The following is a 7500-nucleotide window of genomic DNA, read 5'->3' as shown; positions in this document are numbered from 1 at the left end:
CCTTCCTCGATGTGCGCAAGCTCGTCTTGGTCTGGGGACCACGTCGACACAGGGGATACTTTTGTGAGAGCAAGAGTGTACTTAGTTGAGTGTAGCAAGGGATCGCGTGCCCCTTCCTCGATGGCGCAACGAACCATCTTGGTCTGGGGACCGTGGTGCCGTGCTCTGGTGAAGCTTGGTGCGTGCTCTTTCCTTGTCAGACGAGTGACTTGACTTGGTCTGGAGACCGTTCCTTTACACTAGTGGACAAGAGCTGGCTACTTCCGTGTCAGACGAGTGACTTGACACGGTATGGAGCGGAACACGTAACACTAGTGAGCTTGTCGGCGTGCCTCGTTCTCGACTTGATTGTCTTGATGTGAGAAACGTGCCGACCAAACCAGTAAGCTTACACACCTGCTCGTTACAAGTTGTATAAGTTAATCCGTTTGGGCCGGTTGCCTTGCACATGATGGTGTTGTTGACCATGTTCGGTTAACACGTCGTGTGTCGAGGTGGCCGGCCTTGGTAGTAGGATGTCTTGTGCATGTGACGTGTTGACCTGGTTTGGTCGATGTGTCGTCGTGTACGAGATGACCTACTTACCCGTCAGTTGTCCAAGTTGTATCATGTGTTGACTTAGTTGACGTGTCATGTGCATGGATGATTGGCGTACGGGTCATGTATGGTGCACTTGCTTCAGTTGAAGGGATGTACTAGTACAGTTATATTAATTGTTTATTTCACGATCTGGTCTTTTGGCTGGATCGCGAAAAAAACGCTAAGTCCCAAATCTTGAACTCGAGAGGAGAGCGCTGATGACAACCTTTTGGACTGGAGCTCCCTAGAATTCGGCTTTTTCCTTCTCTAAAGGGATGCACTGTTGTATGAATTGTTTATTCACGATCTGGTCGTTGGATTGGATCGTGAAAAAAAAACGCTAAGTCCCAGATCCTGAACTCGACAGGAAAGCGCTGATGGCAAACATTTTGACTGGAAGTCCCTAGAAAACGGCTTTTTCCTTATTGGCATTATGTGGCACGTTTATTGTGGCTAGAACATTAATTATCCCCCAAATGGCACCAACGCTTGGCGAAAGTCTCGAAATACTCCTATCCCGACGCACCAGCAACCGCAACACGATGCAAAATAAATTGCACGAGCTGCTGATACTTGTACCATGCACGGTACACGGTACCAAATTATACCCCTGAAAGTGTGCAATTTGGTGCTATAGTAGGAAATTTGGTTGGGCAAGCCTAGCTACGCGTGTCGCTACGCGTGTTGCATGGTGGTCGATCAGAGGTATGCAAAAGCACCTATCTAGGGGAATTACTTTACGTTCTAGTAGCAAGTTCGATTTTTCGGTCCAGCACGGCAGTAATCCTGCATGCATACACTCCATGTACCAAAAATGTATCAACCTAGGCGTTGCTCAGTAGCTTTTGGCGGCACATGTAAAAAGTATTCGAGTTCAGATTCTTGGAACTTTGCGTATTGTTCAAAACTAATAACGAAAACTAAATTATAAATGGGTAAAAGGCTAGGCGTTTCTCAGTAGCTTTTTTGCGCCACGTGGCAAAAGTATTCGAGTTCAGATTTCTGGGACTTAGCGTATTTTTCAAAATTGATTATGCAAATTGAAGTACAAATGGGGCATTAGCTAGGCGTTGCCCAGTAGCTTTTGGCGCCACATGGAGGAAGTAGTCGAGTTCAAATTTCTGGGACGTAGCGTAGTTTTCAATCATAATAAACCGAATCAAACATAAAAATCATGAAACTTACACCACGTCCCTAGGTTATGCACAAAACGTAACGATAAAGTGCCGGCCAGGTTAGAGGTGCACCAAAATTGTGTACCGATTAGGAAAAGTACTCTATGTTCCTATGACTTGGGTGAAAAGTGTTGATTAACTGCTGGTTAGGATAGACAGTTGCTTATCGTACACATCGCAAACGAACACCCCTTAGTGAGCAGTAGCAGAAGTCGATGGAACAAAGCGAATGCATTACAAACTGATCAAGTAAAATAAGGAACGCTACGTACTAGGACTTCTTTCCAAGAATGGTGTCCGCGACGGGAGGGCAAGCGTCCTTCCCAGGTTTCCCTAGTAAACCTTGTATGGTAAACATACCCAAGCGTGTCCGTAAGCACGCAACGATAGTCACGAACGAGCACATACCTAGGGAAAGTACTCTACGTACTAGGACTTCTGTCCAAGAATGGTGTCCGCGACGGTCGGGCACTGTGACGCAATTACCAAATCCTAGAATCGTACAAGCAGTGTGTACAAACATAAACATTAACGCGTTCGCTCGGGCTGCGCCGTCCGTGTTGAACACAAATGTGGGTGATTATATGAGTGGATAGACAAAAACATGCGTGGCGAAGACAGTTTTCTGCACGATGTGCACATAGCTCATTTCGTCGTCCCGGGCTAATGGAACAACACAAAAATATCGAGTATCTTTCTAGGTTTCTGTTATAAAAGGACAGGCCAAAAGGTGACCGGTTGAGATAAGCATTTTAAGCATACAAGCACTTAATTGCAACTTTTGATACAAAAACTAAGAACGTACACGTAGATTGTATCAACATGGACATCCATGATCGCGTACGCCCGGGCTGCGCCCTCCGTGTTGTACTTTCCCTGATTGGTACACAATTTTGGTGCAAGTGTACCAACATGGACATCTATGAACGCGTACGCTCGAGCTGCACCCTCCGTCTTGTACTTTCCCTGATCGGTACACAGTTTTGGTGCACGGCTATCCCGACCGGCAACTTGTACCAACATCGACATCCATGAACGCGTACGTAGCGTACTTTCCCTAATCGGTACACAATGTTGGTGCACGGCATAGGAAATGGGCTTAAAATGGTCAAACTCAATCCATTTCCACTAAAGATAGTCAATAACAGCTGTGCCGATGAAGTAGGGCACGATGCAAGTCAATGTTATTTAATGAATTACATGTTCACCATACATTTTAGTACAAAATTGCTCGGTCAGACCTACAAAGTGCTATATCTCGAATACTAAACGTCGCAGATGGGTGTCGTAGAACAATTTTAAGTTCGTCTAATGATTCTACATCCGATTCTGGATAGTGGTTTTTCGACCACTTTTCAACATTTTGTGACACCCCGAACCTAGGGGCAGCTCCCTAGCTTTTTTCAAAAATGTGCACCGAACGGGCCAGAGAGCTCGAGTAGTCGAAAATTTTTTTTTTGCTAAAACCCCTCAAAACGTGTCAGGAACGCACCCTAGATGATGAAAAGTGCAACCAGAATGTCAATCGACAACATGCCCGGGGGTACAAATTTGCTCTACGCGTCCCTAGGTAGGGTACTTTTTCATACAAACATCAAAGTGTACGGTGCACAAAGTGCGCGGAACAAAAATTGCTCGGTCAGACCTACAAAGTGTTATATATCTCGAATACTAAACGTCGCAGATGGGTGTCGTAGAACAATTTTAAGTTCGTCTAATGATTCTACATCCGATTCTGGATAGTGGTTTTTCGACCACTTTTCAACATTTTGTGACACCCCGAACCTAGGGGCAGCTCCCTAGCTTTTTTCAAAAATGTGCACCGAACGGGCCAGAGAGCTCGAGTAGTCGAAATTTTTTTTTTTTGCTAAAACCCCTCAAAACGTGTCAGGAACGCACCCTAGATGATGAAAAGTGCAACCAGAATGTCAATCGACAACATGCCCGGGGGTACAAATTTGCTATACGCGTCCCTAGGTAGGGTACTTTTTCATACAAACATCAACGTGTACGGTGCACAAAGTGCGCGGAACAAAAATTGCTCGGTCAGACCTGGTACGGGCCATAACTCGAATACTAAACGTCGCAGATGGGTGTCGTAGAACAATTTTAAGTTCGTCTAATGATTCTACATCCGATTCTGGATAGTGGTTTTTCGACCACTTTTCAACATTTTGTGACACCCCGAACCTAGGGGCAGCTCCCTAGCTTTTTTCAAAAATGTGCACCGAACGGGCCAGAGAGCTCGAGTAGTCGAAAATTTTTTTTTTGCTAAAACCCCTCAAAACGTGTCAGGAACGCACCCTAGATGATGAAAAGTGCAACCAGAATGTCAATCGACAACATGCCCGGGGGTACAAATTTGCTCTACGCGTCCCTAGGTAGGGTACTTTTTCATACAAACATCAACGTGTACGGTGCACAAAGTGCGCGGAACAAAAATTGCTCGGTCAGACCTGGTACGGGCCATAACTCGAATACTAAACGTCGCAGATGGGTGTCGTAGAACAATTTTAAGTTCGTCTAATGATTCTACATCCGATTCTGGATAGTGGTTTTTCAACCACTTTTCAACATTTTGTGACACCCCGAACCTAGGGGCAGCTCCCTAGCTTTTTTCAAAAATGTGCACCGAACGGGCCAGAGAGCTCGAGTAGTCGAAAATTTTTTTTTTGCTAAAACCCCTCAAAACGTGTCAGGAACGCACCCTAGATGATGAAAAGTGCAACCAGAATGTCAATCGACAACATGCCCGGGGGTATACAAATTTGCTATACGCGTCCCTAGGTAGGGTACTTTTTCATACAAACATCAACGTGTACGGTGCACAAAGTGCGCGGAACAAAAATTGCTCGGTCAGACCTGGTACGGGCCATAACTCGAATACTAAACGTCGCAGATGGGTGTCGTAGAACAATTTTAAGTTCGTCTAATGATTCTACATCCGATTCTGGATAGTGGTTTTTCGACCACTTTTCAACATTTTGTGACACCCCGAACCTAGGGGCAGCTCCCTAGCTTTTTTCAAAAATGTGCACCGAACGGGCCAGAGAGCTCGAGTAGTCGAAAATTTTTTTTTTTGCTAAAACCCCTCAAAACGTGTCAGGAACGCACCCTAGATGATGAAAAGTGCAACCAGAATGTCAATCGACAACATGCCCGGGGGTACAAATTTGCTATACGCGTCCCTAGGTAGGGTACTTTTTCATACAAACATCAACGTGTACGGTGCACAAAGTGCGCGGAACAAAAATTGCTCGGTCAGACCTGGTACGGGCCATAACTCGAATACTAAACGTCGCAGATGGGTGTCGTAGAACAATTTTAAGTTCGTCTAATGATTCTACATCCGATTCTGGATAGTGGTTTTTCGACCACTTTTCAACATTTTGTGACACCCCGAACCTAGGGGCAGCTCCCTAGCTTTTTTCAAAAATGTGCACCGAACGGGCCAGAGAGCTCGAGTAGTCGAAATTTTTTTTTTTGCTTAAACCCCTCAAAACGTGTAGAAAACTGATTTTAGATGATAAAAAGTGCAACCAGAACGTCAAACGACAACTTTGTTGGGGGTACCCTTTTTACTCTACGGGCCACTAGCTTAGGCGCGCCAACAGCGCTTTCCTCTCGGGTTCCCATTTTTTGCCCTCCTGGGATTATGATCATTTACTCATTGCCTACTATAGGGAAGGTACCTTGCTTCGAGGTCAAAAATGAAGATTTCACCAAATCGTAGTTTTAACCTCTATTTAGTCGTAGGAGCATGGTTTGCAGTGTCCGTGGGTCATATAAGCCCCCGTTTGGGTCATACGTCCCCTCCCCGATGAAAATCGTCATATGACTATAGGCCGAACTTATGAAGCAAAAGTGGTGTCTGGTGGGTTCTGCCGATGATCTTAACCTATGATTTTGAGTTTCCACTCTTTCAAAACGTTTCCTGGAGCAGTACATCACGGGTCTACGGACCCAAAGACTTCGTTGCGATGGTTTCAAGCATAAAAGTTGTAACAGTTAAGGGTTTTTAATACGCGTATATTAAATCATTGCTTGAAACTAAGCTTCGTTGTCTTTAAACTCTGCAAGACCAATCGAACTTCTTAGGGAAACTCGAAGCATTCACGCTAAGCTGGTGGTGCAGGGCACATAGCGTGATGAAACCGGGTTTCCCTACCAAATGTGGCATATTTTTTCCCTGAGAGCGAAGCTCAGACCCACGTAGGGGAGAGCGAAGTGGAACTTAAATGTTCAATGCAGCAAATGTTCGCCATGCGGATAAACAAGTTGGAATAGTTCAATGTAGTGTAATGCAAACACGAATCGCAAATAACGATACGGGACCCAGAAGCAATTCTGCGGATCCCTCGGGGAGTGGTGAGTTGATATAAATTAGAGGTGAAAGTCCAAGTTGTTCGGGCTCCGGCTCGGCAGCCGATACGAGGTTCCTGTTGAGCTTGTTTGTACATCGCGCAGAGGCGCCGTTCGGTTCTAGCAATGATTCCCGCCACCATGTTCCATGCGTGCAGAGATCCGTTAGAGCTCGTTCAATGTGTCCCGCCGTGATTACGAAAAAGTCCAACAGTTGACTTAGTTGGGTGTGCGTCAAGTAATCGCGCAGAGATGCCGATCGGTGCCTAGCAATGTTTCCCGTCACAAGGTGGTATTGGCACCTGTGCAGAGTGGCCGTTAGCAATGTCTCCCGTATCACGGTGGTGTACCATCACTAGTGCAGAGTGACCGCTAGCAATGTCTCCCGTCACAAGGTGGTAGCCCAGAAGTGCAGAGAAGCCGCTGTAGCAAAGTCTCCCGTATCACGTTGGAGTTCTTCCACTAGTGCAGAGAGATCGCTGAACCGTTCAATGTGTCCCGTCGTGGTGTGCTTGTACCGAGCACGTAGGATACACCTTGCTTTGTTGGTTTGGGATAGGAGTGGTCGCGCAACTGCCTCCACGCCGCAGAGTGCCAGTTCGGATTGAAGGTCAACTTTAGCCGTTCAATGCATCAGTCGGTGGGTGTTCAGATGGCATCACAACTTCCCCTAGGTGCTCAAGTTGGCTGGGTTGTAAAGCATGTACACATGCGCAGAGTAGTGCGTACTAGCAAAGTCTCCCGTCACGGTGGTTACGCATGAGTTCCATGCAGTGCAGAGAGATCGTTAGTGCGTGCAATGTACCAGTCGATGTGTCGTACCGGCATACAACCCCGCTTAGAGGCCCGTCACTCGAAGAGGACAAGAAAGAGTGCGCAGAGTGCCGTACCGGCATAGCAATGTCTCCAGACATACGTTGGGACACCCGACGCAGTGCAGAGAGATCCGCTAGCCGTGTGCAATGCATCCGACGTTGCCTGCTTGTGCAGTCTATCGAGTGGCGCCAACGGACGCTCTGGCGTCACAGAACAAATCTCGGTGGTCACGGGGGACTTGCGCCTCGCGTGATCAAGAGTGTAGTTCGTGTTCAAGCAATTGACTCGAATTCTGGTTGATCCTACCAGTGATATACGCTCGTCTCAAAGGTTAAGCCATGCATGTCTAAGTACAAGCTTCCTAGAAAGTGAAACCGCATAAGGCTCAGTATAACAGCTATAATTTACAAGATCCTCATCCAAACAGTTACTTGGATAACTGTGGAAAAGCCAGAGCTAATACATGCATTATGCCGGGACTGTTGGCCTCCGGGTCGGCGGAACTGGTGCACTTATTAGTTAAACCAATCGCCTCCGGGCGCTTTGAGTTGAAATCTGGATAAGGATG

The sequence above is a fragment of the Anopheles gambiae genome (genome assembly GCF_943734735.2).
Source record: "Anopheles gambiae chromosome X unlocalized genomic scaffold, idAnoGambNW_F1_1 X_unloc_4, whole genome shotgun sequence".
Taxonomy (NCBI): Eukaryota; Metazoa; Arthropoda; class Insecta; order Diptera; family Culicidae; genus Anopheles; species Anopheles gambiae.
This window is presented reverse-complemented; position numbering follows the sequence as displayed.